The 13,951-nt window shown below is 38.0% G+C and overlaps 1 protein-coding gene and 1 pseudogene across 1 annotated transcript in view; one reads left to right on the top strand and one right to left on the bottom strand.

Moving 5' to 3' along the window:
• Nucleotides 1-13,951, top strand: part of ERP44 (endoplasmic reticulum protein 44) — a 112,174-nt gene that overhangs the window by 27,500 nt on the left and 70,723 nt on the right. The window lies entirely within an intron of this gene.
• On the bottom strand, nucleotides 2,820-13,871 carry LOC143664945 (large ribosomal subunit protein eL29 pseudogene; annotated as a pseudogene).

Genomic DNA, 13,951 nt, shown 5'->3' with positions numbered 1-13,951 from the left:
CCTGTGCCTTCCCACGTAAGAAAGAACCTCAGTGGAAAGTTAGCTGCCTTTCCTCTGAAGAACTAACAAAATAAATCCCCTTTTATTAAAAGCCAATCCATTTCTGGTGTGTTGCATTCTGGCAGCTAGCAAACTAGAACATTCCTTTAGCAAACGTCGTGGTATCTAGCATGTCAAGTTTCATGCTAGATTCTAAGGGAACAAATGAAAAAAACAGTATAAAACCTATACCTTCCTTGGCAAAAAAGCAAAAGGACAGGTATTCCAAAAGTGAAATAACTTTTTATCCTTTTATAATAGTCTTAGATTTTTCAAAGCAAGGCCATTATTACATGAAACACATCTATGAATGTCATAACTTCCCTAGTATATTTACATAGTTCTTAAATGTGAACTAATGTGATTTGCCTCTTTATTAGTTTCCTATAGTTGCCTACCAAATTATTACAAACTTGGTGACTTAAATAAACAGAAAATAATTGTGTTGTAACCCCAGAGACCAGAAACCTGACATCAAGGTGCGAGCAGGGCCATGTTCTCTTTGAAAGCAAAAGGAGGGACTCCTTCCTTGCCTCTTCCAGCATCTTGTGGCACCTGGCATTCCTTGGCTTGTAGATGTATCGCTCCAATCGCTCTACCTTTGTTTTCACTTTGTGTTCTTGTCTGTGTGTCTCACTGCCTTGTCTTGTAAAGACACGTCATTGGATTTAGGTCCATCCTAAATCTAGCATGACTTCATTTTGAGATCCTTAACTAAATATATCTGCAAAGGCCCGATTTCCATGAATCGGTAGACATTAATTTGGGGTGGGGGGGATATAATTCAACTCATTATGGCCTCTATGGTCCTTTTCAACTTCAAATCTGTATTTGCATAGATTCCTAGACAGAAAGAAATAAGACATTTGTGGGTGTATCGGTGTGTACATCTTAAATATTATTCCTTGACTAGAAAATAACAGAAGTAGTGAATTAATTACTTTTGTTGTAGTAAATTTATTTAGGAAAATAACAGTTTGCATCAATACTATGATAAGGAATAATAACTTTAAAAAATTACATTTCTTTTTAAATGCAGTCAAGTTTAATGAAAGGTTTTAAAAATTAACTGCTCTGTTTTCTTATGTCTATCTGAAGGTAATTCTCTAAATCACAGATGGGCTTGAACATTTTCAAATTCTTCTGCATGTAGATTTGTAAGCCTCTATAGGATATGAGCAGTATCCAGTAATTAATCAAAAGGAACATGTTAAGCAAAATAGTATTCAGTGTGATAACCCACTTTGAAAATTTGGTTAAAGATAGTTTACCTTTTCAGAAATTAGATTAATCCCCAAAAGCCTCAAGTTTTTGCTATGGAGCATATTGAAAAGCATGGATCATTGGTTTTATGGTGACTTTTAAGGGAGAATCTCTCCAAAGCACTTTGCAGTGTTAATGCCTTTAAATGCAATATTTTGGAATGGCAGATTGAGAACTCGTTAATGAAATAAATTCCGTTTGGTTACAACCAGCATTTTAAAAAAAGAAATAGAAAAGATCACAGTTTGTTGAATATAATAAGGATAAGAATTTTTGAGAAATTTTATTTGCTTGTTTATGTACTGTATCTCTTGCTGTGGGTCATAATCGAAAAAATTTGAAAGCCTCTGCTCAGAGGTGATAACGCATTTGGATATTAAGCTCTTTTAGGCCAAGTTTATATAGTCTCACCTTATGTATATCTAGAATGTCATTGTAAATGTATGTTTCTGTATATTTTTCCTAAATGTGAGAATAATTTTTTCTCAGCATCTTGCAACGTTGGCATTCATTTGTTCTCCTTCACTTAAAACTTTATTATATTTGTACATTTAATCACAATCATTGCCCACTCTAGGTTTCACTAAGTTATACAGTACCCGTCTTTATCTTCTATCTTTCCTTCTGCTGTCAAACATACCCCTACCACTCCTCTTTTACCATACTCAAACTCAGCTTTGTTCAGTATACATACAATATTGTGCTACCATCAGAGAGTATTGTGCTATCCATATCTGGATCTTTACAATCAATTCTGTTGAATATTCTGTACTCTTTCAGCATCAGATGCCCAATTCCACCCTCTTTGTATCTCCTGATAACCTGTATTCTCAACTTTAATTCTCTAAGCTGCTCATTAATGTTAGTTTGTATTAGTTAAGTCAGTATTTGTCCTTTTGTTTCTGGCCTACTTCACTCAAGATAATGTCCTCAAGGTTCATCCACGTTGTTGCATGCTTCATGACTTTATTCTGTCTTACAGCTGAGTAATATTCCATTGTGTGTATATGCCAGACTTTATCTGTCCACTCACCAATGTTTCCATCTTTTGGCAATCATAAATAATGCCACTGTAAACATTGGTGTGCAATGTCTGTTCATGTCCCTACCTCCCTACTCTGAATATATATGTAGTAATGGGATTGCTGGATCATATGGCAATTCTATACTTAATTTCCTGAGGAACTGCTAAACTCTCTTCCAGAGTGGTCGCACCATTTTACATTCTTACTGTGAATAAGTGTGCCTCTTTCTCCACATCCTTTCTACCACTTACAGTTTTCTGTATTTTTGATCCTAGCCGTTCTAGTATGAGATATGTCATTGTGGTTTTGATTTGCATTTCCCTAATAGTCAGTGAAGTTGAGCATCTTTTCATGCATTTTTCTTTTTCTTTCTTTTTTTTTTCCTGCATCAGGTTTATTTGTACAAATAGCACAGAGGACCTAGCCCCGTGCAGGTGACAGCCCCAGAGTCACCAGCAGTCCTTCCATCCTCACGTTGGCAGATGGAAGGCTCTATTCAGGAGCCTTCGTGGGGGCCTGGGCACCTTTGGGAGCCTGATTGGGAGCAGTAACCTGAGGTGGAGCTGGACCCTGGGCCTTGGTTTGATCTTTGGCCTTGGATTTTGGTCACCACAGTCTGAGACCGTTGGCAATGCGTGCGTGAGCAGTGCTTCCTGAACATGGGATGGGCAATATAGGCAAGTCGATTGAGCTTGCAGCTACCACTCTGTGGGATCTTGGGCTTGGCCTCCTTGGGCTTTCTGGCCTCTGCACGTGCGCCCATTGCCTTGGCATTGTTGGTTTGTATCTTCTTCAGGCCCTTCTTGTTATTGCTTCTTGGAAAAGTGCATTTTCCTTAAGAACTTTAGGTTTACCCCTAAAGAAATTCGTATTGTTCTGAATGGGGCTTCTTTATGCCATCTCTGTGCCATTTCCAGGAATGGTTGTGCATGGTGTGGTTCTTGGGCATGGCAATGTGTACACTCTTGCTCGCAGCTCTGAGAGTGCCTGGGTCTAGAAAAGAAAGCTTTTCATTTGTTTTTGAGCCATTTGTATTTACTTTTCAGAAAATTGTCCATGTCTTTTGCCAGTTTTTAAATTGAGTTGTTTGTCTTTTTGTTGTTGAGCTGTAGAATCTCTTTACACATCCTGGATATTAAACCCTTATCTGTTTTCTTTCTTTTTTTTCCCCCCTCATGGATTCTTTAATTTTCTTGATACTTTGGAAACAATATAACCACTTATTTTCACAAATGGTCATTCTTAAGACTATTCAAAGTTTCACCCCCAAATTTTCTTTTTCTGGCTCATGTCAATTCTGTAAAACAAAGTCAAAGGTTCCCTTCCTCAGTGAGGCCACATCAGATCAGAGAAAGGAAAAGTGAATTTAAAGGTGGCAGCAAATCTCCTGTTTTCAAATAGACTCTATCCACAAATCAAGAATAAGCCTGCATTGGTAAAACCAAAGAAATGCATTTTTAAAAGGTACTCTTAGGTGATTTTTCTGGTGCTGAGATACCCTCCACCCCAAAATACTGAAAGATGCTAGCTTAGTCAGGGTTCTTCCCCCGCCCCCGCCCCCCCCCCCCCCAATCACACAGTCACATTGTGAAAGCTATATCATTATAACATCATCAGGAAACATGGCTACTGGAACACAGCTCTACATTTTCAGGCAGTTCCCTCCAGCCTCTCCATTACACCTTAACTAAAAAGGTGATATTTAATGCTTAAGAATAACGTCCAGGATAACCTCTTGAGTCTGTTTGGAATCTCTCAGCCATTGACACTTTATTTTGTCTCATCTCGCTCTTCCCCCTTTTGGTCGAGAAGGTTTTCTCACTCCCTTGGTGCTGAGTCCCAGCTCATTCTAGGATTTCTGTCCCATGTTGCCAGGAAGGTCCGCACCCGAGAGTCATGCCCCACTTAGAGAGGGGGAGGGCAGTGAATTTGCTTGTTGAATTGGCTGACATAGGCCACATCTGAGCAACAAAAGAGGTTCTCTTGGGGGTGACTCTTAGGCCTAATTTTAAGTAGGCTTAGCCTATCCTTTGTGGAATTAAGTTTCATATGAACAAACCCCAAGATTGGGGGCTCAACCTATTGCTTTGTTAAGCCTTTATCTTAACTGTGGTTTCTAAATATTGTCTCCCATTGCATAAGCTGCCTTTTTACTTTCCTGACAGAGTCCTTTGATGTGCAAAAGTGTTCGATTGTGAAGAGATCCCAGTTCTCTGTTTCTTCTTTCATTGCTTGTGATTTGAGTGTAAGGTCTAGGACACTGCCTCCTATTACAAGATTTATAAGATACTTCCATACATTTTCTTCTAAAATTTTTATGTTCTTAGCTCTAATGTTTAGGTCTTTGATCCATTTTGAGTTATTTTTGTATAAGGTTGGAGAGACAGAGGTCTTCTTTCATTCTTTTGAATATGGATATCCAGTTCTCCAAGCACTATTTATTGAAGAGGCTGCTTTGTCCCAGTTGAGCTGACTTGACCAGCTTATCCAAGGTCAACTATCTGTAGATGAGGCAATCTATTTCTGAACACTCAATTTGATTCCATTGGTCAATATATCTTTCTTTATGCCAGTACCATAAAGTACTGTTTGACCACTGTAGCTTTGCAATATCCTTTAAAGTTAGGTAGTGTGAGGTCTCGTACTTCATTTCTCTTTCTCAAGATATTATTGACTATATGGGCACCAAGCTCTTCCAAATAAATTTGATTATTGCTTTTTCAGTTTCTGCAAAGTAAGTTGTTGGGATTTAAATTGGTATTGTAATGAGTCTATAAATCATTTTAGGTAGAATTGACATCTTAACTATATTTAGTCTTCCAATCCATGAACATGATATGCCCTTTCATTTATTTAGGTCTTCTTTGATTTCTTTTAGCAATTTCTTATAGTTTCCTATGTATAGGTCTTTTATGTACTTGGCTAAGTTTATTCTTAAACATTTTATTCTTTTGGTTGCAATTGTAAATGTAATTTTTTTTCTTGAGTTCTGTTATAGATTGTTCATTATTGGTATATAGAAACACTACTGATTTTGGGATGTCAATCTTGTACCCTGCCTCTTTGCTGTACTCATTTATTAGCTGTTGTTCTAGTTTGCTAGATGCCAGAATGCAATGTACCAGAAATGGAATGGCTTTTAAAAGGGGAATTTAGTAAGTTGCTAGTTTACAGTTCTAAGGCCGAGCAAATATCCCAATTAAAACAAGTCTATAGAAATGTCCAATCTAAGGCATCCAGGGAAAGATACCTTGGTTCAAGGCTAATGAAGTTTAGGGTCTCTCTCTCAAGTGGAAGGGCACATGGTGAACACAGTCAGAGTTTCTCTCTCATCTGAAAAGGTACATGGTGAACATGGCGTCATCTGCTAGCTTTCTCTCCTGGCTTCCTGTTTCATGAAGCTCCCCAGGAGCTTCCTTCTTCATCTCCAAAGGTCGCCAGCTTGTGGGCTCTTTTCTTCTTGTGGCTATGTTGCTCTTCTCTGCTCTCTCTGAATCTCTTTCATTCTCCAAAATATTTCCTCTTTTATAGGACTCCAGAAATTTATCAAGATCCGCCCAAATGGGTGGAGACATGCTGTCACCTATTGCAGCTTAACAACTACTCTTGATTAAATCCATCTCCAGGGAGATGATCTGATTACAGTTTCAAACATACAGTATTGAATAGAGATTATTCTGCCTTTATGAAATGGGATTTAGATTCAAACATGGCTTTTCTAGGAGACATACATCCTTTCAAACCAGTGCAGCTTTGCTGTAGATTTTTCAGGATTTTCTACATATAGGATCATGTTATCTACAAACAGTGAAAGTTTTACTTCTTCCTTTCCAGTTTGGATGCCTTTTTATTTATTTTTCTTGCGTAATTGCTCTAGCTACAACTTCTAGCACAGTGTTGAATAACATTGGTGACAGTGGGCATCCTTGTCTTGCTCCTGATCTTAGAGGGAAAACTTTCAGTCTTTCACCATTGAGTATGATGTTAACTATGGGTTTTTCATATATTCCGTTTATCACTTTTAAGAAGTTCCCTTCTATTCCTATCCTTTGAAGTCTTTTCATCAAGAAAGGATGTTTTATTTTGTCAAATGCTTTCTCTGCATCAATCAAGATGATCATGTGGTTTTTCCACTTTATTGATGTGGTATATTACATTAATTGATTTTCTTGTGTTGAACTGGCCTTGCATACCTGGAATAAATCCCATTTGGTCATGGTATGTAATTTCTTTAATGTGCTTCTGGATTTGATTTATGAGTATTTTGTTGAGGATTTTTGCATCTATATTCATTAAAGAGATTGATGTGTAATTTTCTTTTCTTGTAGTATCTTTGTCTGGCTTTGGCATTGGGTCAATGTTGGCTTTATAGAATGAGTTAGTTAGCTTTTCCTCCTCTTCAATTTTTTTGAAGAGTTTGAGCAGGATTGAAACTCACTCTTTCTTGAATGCTTGGTAGAATTCACATGTGAAGCTGTCTGGTCCTGAACTTTTCTTTTGGGGGAGCTTTTCAATGACTGATTTGGTCTCTTTACTTGTGATTGGTTTGTTGAGGTCATCTGTTTCTTCTTGAGTCAGTGTTGGTTGTTCATGCTTTTCTAGGAAGTTATCCATTTCATCTATGTTGTCTAGTGTGTTAGCATGTAGTTGCTCATAGTATCCTCTCATTATCTCCATTATTTCTGCTGGGTCAGTAGTTATGTTCTCTCTCCTATTTCTGATTTGTTTGCATCATATTCTCTCTCTCTCTCTCTCTCTCTCTCTCTCTCTCTCTCTCTCTCTCACACACACACACACACACACACACACACACACACACACACAACAGGCTAGCTAAGGATCCATTGATTGTATTGATTCTCTCAAAGAACCAACTTTTGGTTTTTTGATTCTCTCTTGTTTTCATGTTCTCAGTATCATCTCTGCTCTGATTTTTATTATTTCTTCCATTCTGTTTGCTTTGGGGTTAGTTTACTATTCTTTTTCCAGTTTCTCCAGGTAAACAGTTAATTCCTCAACTGTTGGTCCTGTTTCCTTCTTAATTTAGGTATTTAAGGCAATAAGTTCCCCCTCTCTGCACTACCTATGCTGCATTCCATAAGTTTTGATAAGTTGCCTTTTCATTTTCATTTCCCTTGAGCTTTTTATTGTTTTTCTTGTAATTTCTTCCTTGAGTTCCTGGTTAAGAGTATGTTTTGTTTTGTTTTGTTTTTTTGCCTCTATATATTTGTCAGTTTTCTTGTCTTCTGCCTGTTATTGATTTCCAACTTCATTCCGTTATGATCCGAGAAAGAGCTTTGTATAGTTTCAATCTTTTAAAATTTATTGAGACTTGCTGTCAGGTTCTAGCTTAAGGTTTGGTGGCTCTGGTCTGGTAGCGAATTGAAAGAATGCACAAGATGCCACTGGTAGAGTGGTCATCTTTAATCATTCCCCTCCATTCTGCACTGCTCTATCTCTCTCTCTGAGGCTTACAGAACAATAGTCCCTTATATGCTTAATTGCACAAAAGTGGCACTTTACAAACAGGTGACATCATTCATGGGATACATGATTGGGTACATATAAGATCATTGGTTACCTAATTACGGTTACAAAGGTTATGCTGTCTCATGCTTCCCCAGAACTTTAGACCCAGATGCACTTATGACAGCCATCTTAACAGGCTGTTTACAATGAGCAAGTTTTCTGGGTCACCACACTTGCTTTGCGACCCAGAATATTGCCTGTCCTGAAAAATGATCTATGTGTATCCTGCTGTTGTGGGGTGTTATGTTCTGAAAGCATCTGTTAAGTCTAGTTCACTAATCATACTATTAAAAAATCTCTTTTTCTTTATTGATCCTCTGTCTAGATGTTCTATCCATTGATGAGAGCAGGGAATTGAAGTCTCCAACTTTTATGATAGAGGTGTCTACTTCTCCCTTCAGTGTTGTCACTGTGTGCCTCATGTATTTTGGGGTACTCTGCTTAGTGCATAAATATTTATAATTGTTATGTCTTCTTGATGAATTCTCTTTTCTTAATACGTAGTGTCCCTCTTTGTCTCTTTTAATTGTTTTAAATTTGTAGTCTAATTTGTCTGATTATAGTATGTAATCTCTCTCCTGTCTTTTCCTATCTGTCTGTAGTGCTCCCTTTAGTATTTCTTGTAGAGTAAGTCCCTTGTTTACAAACTCTCTCAGTGTCTGTTTGAAATATTTTAAAATCTCCCTTATTTTTGAAGGACAATTTTCTGGGTGTAGAATTTTTGATTGGTGGTTTTTCTCTTTATGTATCTTCAGCATAGCAAATCGCTGCTTTCTCCCCTCAATGGTTTCTGCTGAGAAATCTGCACATACTCTTTTTGAGTTTCTCTTGCATATGATGTATTGCTTTTCTCTTGCTGCTTTCAGAATTTTTTGTCTTTGATAAGGAACAAATAATTAGTGTCTTGGAGGAGGTGTATTGGATCTGTTCTGTTTGGGGTAGGCTCTGCTTCTTGGATCTATAAATTTGTGTCTTTCATAATAAATGAGAAATTTTCAGTGATTATTTCCTCCATTATTCTTTCTGACCCTTTTCTTCTCTTCTCCGTTTGGGACACCCTTAACATGTATACTCCTGTACTTCATATCATTCAATTCCCTGTGACCCTACTCATATTTTTCCATTTTTCCCCTATTTTTCTGTGTATAGGACTCAAGATATACTGTCTTGCAGTTTGCTAATCCTTTCTTCTGCCTCTTCAAATGTGCTGTGTTTTTCATTTCTTCTGTTATGCCTTTCATTCCCATAAGTTCTGCCATTTGTTGTTTCAGACTTTTGAGTTCTTTTTTATGGTCACCCAATATCATCTTTATATCCTTCATCTCTTTATCATTGATTTGATTTTTTTTTATTGAAAGGGAAATTTTTATTTTTTTATTTTATTGAAATTTTTATTTAAAATTTTAATAAGTTTTAAAGCCTTTATTTTAAATATACGGCTTCCCTTTCAATAAAATGAGGGGAATTCCCAGAAGTCACAAATGAAAAGAGAGCAGAAAACCACAGTGGTAAACAGGTTCTGACAGCCTCTGTACTTAGATCCCATGAAGGAATTTACCAATTGATTTGATTTTTGTGTCTGTTTGAACATCTTTAATTAGTTGTTTCAACTCCTGTGTCTCTTGTGAAGTGTTTGTTTTTCCTTTGGGCTATGTCTTCGTTTTTCCTAATATGACTTGTAATGTTTTATTGGTGCCTAGGCATCTGATTTCCTTGATTAGTTTATTTTGGAGGTTGTTTTTACTCTTTGATGTAGAGTTTTCTTGTTGGTTGGCTTTTGTCTCTCTCTTTTCTTTGGCGCCCAGTTCAAGTTATTCTATACCTCTAGCATAGCTTCTGTTTAACTGATCAGAATTCTTCAGCTCTTGTTTTTCTGGTTCTTGCCCTGCCTAAATGCAGCCTTTTTTTTTTTTTTAAGAGCATCTCCCCGGATATGATTGACCCCAAGAGATGTTCCCAGACTAGAGAGGGCCAGGTCTCAGGAGAGAGTATAATTAGTCTCAAGTTTACCTGATGATGAGAACCAGCTGGTTGTCAGACTTTCCTTGAGGCCTGTAGACTCTGTACTTTTCCTATCTTGTCTAGCAGATGGCACTTGTCAGTGCACATCGCCCTGCTGGTATAATGTGGTGTTGACCCTTTAATTCTCAGCAGTTTAATTCTCCCTCCCAGCAGTGTGGTTGAGACAGAGGCTGAAGTAGAAGGCAGGCTTAAGCTGTCTCTGTTTGCCAGCCCCTGGGGTCTGAATTTCAGAATAAAAGGTGACACTTGAGTTGGGCTCCACCCATCCTTTTCTTGGGGAAGATAATGACCTTTGGGAAATCTCTCCTTCACTTGACTTGTTACTTTGTCTCTCAGTCTATCTTTTTTTTTTTTTTTTTTTTTTTTTTTTTAAAGGAAAGACAGAGAGAAGGAAGGAAGGATAGAAGGAAGGAAGGAAGGAAGAAAGGGAAACATCTTTAAACATTTTTTCTTGTTTTATTGTATTCTGTTTCTCCGTTTTTGTTACATGGGCTGGGGCCGGGAATCGAACCGAGGTCCTCCGGCATAGCAGGCAAGCACTTTGCCCGCTGAGCCACCGCGGCCCGCCCTCTCAGTCTATCTTAACTCAGCCCTTGCTTGGGTCAGAGTTGACAATTGAAAATGTCTGAAGCTTTCTCTAATGAGGCATTTAGAATAGTTTTTAAAAAGAAAAAAAAAAGAAAGAAACCCCTTTTCAGAGCCAGTCCCCTGCCCTCAGGGCTCGCAGTCAAGAGCAGGAGTTGGTACCCAGCTCTCTTTGCCCATTTTTGGGGGGCATGGCCCTTTTCCAGTATTCTGAGGTAGGCCAACTCCAGAAGTCTCCGTTGTTGATTTGTTTTCCACAACAGCCTGCCTCCTCTCTGCCCAGTTAAACTTCAGGGTTCCTTTCCTGCTTTCTCTGTGTTGTCATTGCTTGGAGCTTGTATTTAACAGAACAAATTGTTAGTTAAAACCGCAATTGGAGCTTGGTTGATCTACCTTGCCTTGCTCCTAGTAGAGACTGCTTCATCTTCTATAGTGCCTGTCATATCAGTGGGGGAGGTGTGCCAGTCTCCACAGTTTGGGAGCTTTACTTACAGGCCTGTGCAGTGATCTTGGCCCTTGCCCCCATTCTAGGCAAGTGTATAACATGTACCTGGCCACAAATGTCCCCCAGACAATTGTCTCAGACAGCTCCTGGCTATTTACCAGCTGCTCTAGAGAACTAACTAAATTGCACACCTTCCTATGCTGCTGTCTTGCCCCACTCCTCCAACCAAGAATAATTTTTTTTGTAAAGCAAATTTTAGTCTAGTGATGAATTATGATTTTAATGCTTTTTTTTGTAGTAGAAGAGAAATATTGAATCTCAGAAGAGTAGAGTCAAAAGCAGCCTTAGATCTGTTAGTTCAATCCACTTACTTTTTGGTAAATAGACATCTGAGGTCAAGAGGAAGAGAAGTTGCATGCCTAAAGTTACACAGTCAGTGATATTGCTGGTACTGTTGCTGGATTCATTTTCCAGGTTCTTGGCTATGCAATGAGAAAGAATTCAAGGGCTCATAGAAAATGTATTAGGTGTACATATGGGGTACTCTTGCAAAGACAGAGGTGAGGGAGGCAAAAGGCAGTGTGGGACCATTTGCTTTTATAGATTAGCTTTACTTATTCCCCTTCCCCCTCTCTTGTTTGGGCTCTTCCTGCTACCCTCACCTCTTTCCAGGGTGATGCCTGGTGGTATATAGTGCTTTGTGTTGGTCCTTGGCTCCACCCTTCTCCATAGACAGTTCACTCAGGTGTGGGCCATTTGGCCTCCAGGCGCTGTTTGCTGCTGTTCTTCTCATAAATATCTTTCTTTTTGAGGCTTGACTGCATTTTGGAGTTTGCCCTTTGCTTAACCAGCCACTACCCTAATTCTAACCCTGCATCAGTATCAAAACTTGGGTCTCCTGGCACCCAGTTCATAGACTGCATAAATCATTGGAAGTTCAAGTTGTGATTTAATCATAACCTCAACTAATTGTCTATACCAGTTGTAAAAGCAATTAAAGTTTTTATGAAAATTCATATTCAGAATTAAAACAATGAGTAGTGTCTAATTTTTTAAACACACATTACCTTTAAATTATGTTTGGCTGTTGCTATAGAATGTTTGTGAAGTTTCTAATTTGTGTAAGTTAGGCATGTACTCTCTTAGAAACTATATATATGTGGAAAGGTTTGAGTTTGGTACATGGGACCTATTCTTAAATCAACTGCTCCTTGACTCAAACTCCCCTGTTCTTGGCTCAGAGCACCACAAACAGTTTGAAATGTTTGCCAACTGTTCCACTGAAGCTCAAATGGAATATTCAGTAGGCAATTTGAAAGTATCAAGGTGAAATTCAAATATTAGGAAATTAAGGACTTTCATACTCCATTATTTAATTAATACATGTTATAAAAATCAGAGGGATTCAGAGTTAAGGGTAAGACTGAGGATGTTTCAGAGACCAGAAAATGGCCCCTCTTGCCTCAACTTTAAGGTTGATTGTCAAAACTCCAGGAGCTGATAAACAGAGAACTGCTTTTTTTAAAGCTCTACTCTATTGTTGATGTAAAATGAATTCCTTCCTTCATCCCTGCTTGTTTCCCTCTACCTTTCAAATTGTCTTGAGGATTCAAGTAGACCTATATTCCTAATTGTGCCAATGCTTCTTCCTTCTTTCTTTACTTCTCAGAATGACTAAGTAAAGTGGGACCAAGTGGGCAATAGAGATTCCTAAATTTGCATTTCCACTTAACAAACTATGGTCATTCCCCCCATCAGTTTCTTCGTAAAAGTGCATAGAAAGCTAACAAACTGAGAGAATTTTCTTTTATCAGGCATCCTGGCAGAAATTTCAGTATAGCGCAAAGTAGAGCAGTCTGAGTTTCTCTTGACACATATTTGCAAGTATTTGTTGTGGACATTTACTTACAAGGCCCAATGCTATGTACCAATTGGGCGACTATGGTGAATGGGACATTGTCTGACCCTTTCCCCCCTTCCCTTCTGGAGTTTGTACAGAAAAAGAAGAAACTTACTCTCATCTTAACTTTTCTCCCAATTTCCATGCTTTGTTATAATTACCACTTTAATAACTTTGAGTTTTAGAGAAAGTTGTTGTGATTATAAGAGAACAATCCTCTCCACACATTGAAAAGCTCACCCCCAGCTCTGAAAAACCTTCTATTAACAAGAGCTTTCTTCTCTGAAGGTCAGGACAATATAGATCCTTAGTCTGTATCTAGTTTAAGGGCTGGCTTGGTAATTCTAGTACATTATATATTTAGGTAAATTAGTTCATCCGGTTTTAGATCCAGTGATTTGTATCAGTGTCTTACAAGAACAAAGCAAAAATGGCATAAATTTGTAATGGAAGTTTACATATAATCAACTAGTGTGCGAGAAAAAGTATGAATTACAGTGATTTTGTTTCTTTTTATATGTCCATGGTTGTTTTTACCATGAGAGTTTGAGATTGAGGATTGCATTATTTATATTTGAATTTTTGGGGTCTAGAATTTATTTTCCCAAACATATCTGTACCATATTTTGAGTTATTTAATGAAGAATGCTTTTAATTGTTCTAATATTTCTATATAAAAGGAAATTGTTTCTGACATGTCCATGGGGGTTGAACTGATATTGTAAGAAGGTGATATCACTGTTCAATTTAAGGGTTAAAGCAGCTTCCCAGTGTTATTCTATATTTAGACCTATTTTTTTTCCCTCTCTTTGAACTTTATAGTTCATTATAATACTTCTGGGAATCCTAACAGTGAGATGTGCCTTGATTGATGCCCAACTTCGAGGCTCTTATGTTGCCTGTCAGTCTTCAGATTCTTTTCTCCTGGGACCTTTCTCTTAACTTCCTGCTACGTACTGCAAACCTTTACACTTCCTGTTCTCTGTGAGCTTAATACAAAACTAAGACTAGAAGTGGATTCACACTGCAGCCAGAGAAGTAGCACCCGTGGCAGAGAAGCCATCTCAGTCCCTTGGAATTCAGGCTTCAGGTGCCTGATTTGTCAATGTGGATTAGAAATAGAAGAGAGCTGTCACCTGTTGC

The sequence above is a fragment of the Tamandua tetradactyla genome, chromosome 2, assembly GCF_023851605.1.
Source record: "Tamandua tetradactyla isolate mTamTet1 chromosome 2, mTamTet1.pri, whole genome shotgun sequence".
Classification (NCBI taxonomy): Eukaryota; Metazoa; Chordata; class Mammalia; order Pilosa; family Myrmecophagidae; genus Tamandua; species Tamandua tetradactyla.
This window is presented reverse-complemented; position numbering and strand designations above follow the sequence as displayed.